Source organism: Rhinopithecus bieti, unplaced genomic scaffold (genome assembly GCF_001698545.2).
Source record: "Rhinopithecus bieti isolate Rb0 unplaced genomic scaffold, ASM169854v2 scaffold_14826, whole genome shotgun sequence".
NCBI lineage: Eukaryota > Metazoa > Chordata > Mammalia > Primates > Cercopithecidae > Rhinopithecus > Rhinopithecus bieti.
The window spans coordinates 732,866-736,955 of record NW_016808328.1 but is presented as its reverse complement, the minus strand read 5'-3'; the positions used below and the strand labels follow the sequence as shown (position 1 = coordinate 736,955).

General features: G+C 54.8%; 1 protein-coding gene across 1 annotated transcript in view; it reads left to right on the top strand.

Moving 5' to 3' along the window:
• Positions 1–167: 167 nt before the first annotated feature.
• NCMAP (non-compact myelin associated protein) overlaps positions 168–4,090 on the top strand; it is a 52,348-nt gene continuing 48,425 nt past the window's right edge. Inside the window, exon 1 of the mRNA XM_017886576.1 lies at positions 168–230. The gene's annotated coding sequence lies outside the window, so the exon portion shown is untranslated. The remainder of the gene's footprint in view (positions 231–4,090) is intronic.

Here is a 4,090-nt window from a genome sequence, read left to right as displayed (position 1 = left end):
ACCCAGGCTCGGGGACACCACGGGGAGGCGCCGCCACTCCAGTGTGCGGGAACCTGGCACCCCCGGCGCGGCCCCCGGGCTCCCCGGGATCACCTGCACGGGGCGGGGCCGGGGGCGGGACGCCCCGGGCGGGGGCGGGATCCCCAGGGTGGCAGCGCGGGCGGCGGCGGGGACCCAGGCTGGGAGCGCGGCGGCGCCGGCGGGAGGCCGAGCAGGGCTCGACAGAGCAGGTAGGAGGCGTCTGGTCGCCCGGGCGCCCGGGGCTGCGAGGAGTGAGGAGCGGCCCGGCCTAGGTACGGTGGCTTCCTGTCCACCTGCCGACCGCGCTGGGCGAAGGAGGGCCAGGGGGTGGGGACGAGGGGTCCCCAGTCTCGCCACCACCTCTGTTGGAGGAACTGGGGTCTGCGCGGGAGGGCGTTGGTCCGGGGTGGTGGGAGGGAGGCTGACCGTCTCCAGTGGGTTTCCTTGTCCTCTCCTCACCCAAGCCTCTGGCGGAGGGGCCAAGGCTCGCTGGAAGAAAAGGGGGTCGACCTTGACCCGGCCTGGAGATGCAAGGAGCTTTTACCCACTTGGGGCCTTGTCCGCCTCATCTGTTAAATGGGCGCCTTGATGGGTCGGCCCTACGCAGAGGCCCCTCCGGAAGATCTGCGGTTCAGCGAGATGAAAAGCCATGGCAGAGAAGGAGCCCAGGGCTCTAGTTCCGATCCGCCGCACATTTGGAGAGGCTCGGGGGTCACTCATCCAACTGCGCTCCTGAGGAAGGATGCAGAGACGGCTCCAGTTCTCTGGGTATCCTTGTGGGAGGAGAAGATGGCTGTGTCAAATTTGAAGGCTGGATTAGAGAGACCAAGGCAGTCCTTGAGTCTGGGAGAAGATTCCGGAAGCCTCCTTGGAGGAGGTGGCATCTGAGTGGGGCAGGGAAAGGAAAGGTAGTGGTTAGGACCGCACTTTGGAGTCCCTGCTTTACCCCTCAGCCAAGGCCGTCCAACAGTCTCGGGCAAGTCCACACTTTTCTCTATGGTTCAGTTTGATGTGCTCCTTAAATGAAACAATTTCTCTGACAGATTAAATCAGATAATTCAGAAAGTGCTTAATACAGGGTTGGTATATAGTAGGCACTCCATAAACATAAGCTATTAATGCTGCTAGCAGCTGCTTGGGGGCAGGGATGATTCCTATTTGGTTCACCCTGATATCCCCAGCACCAGCACGGTGTCCAGCACGCAGTAGGTCTCAATACATATTTGTCCAATGAATGAATGAATGAGTATGAAGTACAATGCTTGACACAAATAGTGAATTTACAGATGGCTGGTTCTAAGAGGTGCATATGGATACCAGAGACAGTGGTCTAGGTGGATGGAACAGTTATAAGCATAAGCTCAGAGCAACAGATTATAGACAACCCCTCCTATGGTGCATGTGTGCATGTGTGTAAGTGTGTGTGTGCACGTGCGTGTGTTGGTGGTGGTAGTAGAAAGTGACAGGCACAGCCGGAGCACCGGGGTAGAGAAGGGCACTGGAATCCTGAGTCCTAGCAGCCCATGGGAGTGGATGATGGAGCAGGAACTCTAAGTAGACCAATAGCTTTACTCATGTCCTCTAAGTGGGGAGATGGGAAAGAAAGTCGGTCAAGAGACACCAAAGGGCCATGAATGCCTGGTGGGAGGGGCAGAGGAAAAGGGAAGGGGCTTCCCATGACCCCTTCATGGCGTGGGGCATTCCTCACCTTGTCCCTGCCGGGCTCTTTGCTGGCTGGGGCCGAGGTGAGCTGTGGGGAGGCAGCATGGTGCCAAGCTAGCCAGCCACGGCGTGTGCGGTGAGCTGGGCATATAGTGAGCTGGGCTTGAGGAACTGGCTGGGCTCTGTGGGAATCTGGTGTAGTGGTTTCCTATCAACAGCTTATCCCCTGGGCCATTTCCTGGGCTCCATAGCACCATGTGGACTGTGGCCATTCCTGCCTGGAGCCAGGAAGGAGCTGTATCCTTGAGGTAGAGCCACTCTAAGCAAAGCTAGTTTTAGTTTTATGACGTCCTGGCAGGCAGCTGCAGTGGGTTTCCATCTCCCTGGGTTGACCAGGAATATGTGAGAAGCAAAGGTCTAAAGTGGAGGTGGAGACTGGAGGAGCACATCAACGGTCAGGAGGCGCTGGACCCCCTAAGAGGGCCAAGTTCGAAGCTTCTCCTTGTAACACTTTCCATAATTGCCAACAACCCTTGTTTAATATCTGTGTTTTGCCCTAAGCTCTAGAAAAGCAGGGAGCAAGCCTGCCTTGCTTCTCACTGTGTCCCCACCTAGCATGGCGTCTGGCTCACAGGAGGGGCTCAAGGAATCCATGTGGAATGCATTCACCCAGGCTGAGGGACGGGGCTTTTGGCTTTGAGAGAAGAGATTCTGACTAACTGACCACGAGCTTCTTGTTTCATTGTGTGGTCCCCCCACTGTCCCCACCCCCTGTCTCACATTTGGTACCTCCACTCTCTCTCCCACCATCACCAATGCCTCTTCTCAGAAAAGGATCTAGTGCTAGACCTTGACACCCGAGGGGGAGGCCTCACACTATCTGGCTGTTCCCGGAGCTGCCAGAGGAGAAAATGACGTCCAAGCTGAACACCCCCCACATCCTGTTGCTCCTGGGACACAGGGTCACGGTGTGTTAGAGGTGACAGGGTCTCTACAGGGAGCAGAGCACACTGTCACTCTCAGGGTTTGCAAACTGGAATCTGGATATGATGTTCAGAGTCATGTAGAGCTGGGGAAGGCCATTTCTCCTAACTCCAACTGCTTTCCACACTCAGCGGTGCAGTTCTCTGGGAATTGTAAATGCAGCAACACTTCCCTTTATTTTACAGTCTTCCAATAAATTGGGATGAAAGGTTAAAAGAAAAGAAAAGAAAGGTAAAGTGGATTTTAAGTTGCCCAATAAACTCTTTTAATTTCTTAAAAAAAAAAAAAAAACCCTCATGTATAATGAAAAGAAAGACCCAAAATTACATCTAGTCTCCTGACTTTTAAAAAGATATATATTTGATGTTGAAGAGAAATATCCAAAACAGAACTTCTGTAACTTGGGCTAAACCTGTTGCTGGCCAGAAATGCCTGTGGCAAGATGTCCACTTTGCACGCTGCTGTCCAAGGGCCTCTGAAGTCAGCCCGGAAGCAGCAACTGGTTTGTTTCTCCTGGACAACCTCCAAGCCTCGTTCTAGTTCCCCTATCGGTTTCCCCATCACCATCCATCCAGTCTCCTGAGGCAGTCATTGGCACCTCGGCCCCTGGAGTCCTGCTCTTTGCTTTGGGACCTAGCAGGATGGATGTCTTGCTGTTTACACTGAAATGAATTCCTAATCAGAAGTATAGATCCCATGTGGGCAGGAGGAGGCAGGAAGAAGGAAGGGGACTGAGTCAAGAAAAGAGCCAGCAGTGAGTCTCGGTGGATTCCTGAGCAGCGCAGGGGTGTAGGTGAAGCTGAGGGGGTGGAACCACAGCTGGAGCTGGATAGTGGGACCTTCTCATGTGGTTTGAAATTCCCCGAGGTAGTGGCTGCAGTTTAGTCTAAGGAAGGAACAGAGGGTGTGCCAACCTCTAAGACAGAGAAGCCTGTTCTCTAGCTGGGCTCAGGCCTTCTCCGAGGGGCCTCCTGCCTGCGCTGGACACACCTGAACTATGGAGGCCCTTGTGGGGCCGGTACCTGCCTGGGGCCTCTGGGCTTAGAGGGCTTTGCTCCAAATAACAGCCCCGAGGAGGCGGAGATGAGCAGGGTGTTAAGCCCTGTACTCTGCCTCAAGCCACATCACCTCTCTGAGCCTCAGTTTCCTAATTTAACCAGAGACGACAGTACCCTCTGCAATCACCTATTAAGAATTTGTGGCCAGGCGCGGTGGCTCACGTCTGTAATCCCAGCACTTTGGGAGGCTGAGGCAGGCGGATCACAAAGTCAGGAGATCAAGACCATCCTGGCTAACACGGTGAAAATCCGTGTCTACTAAAAATACAAAAAATTAGCCAGGGCCGGGCGCGGTGGCTCAAGCCTGTAATCCCAGCACTTTGGGAGGCCGAGACGGGTGGATCACGAGGTCAGGAGATCGAGAC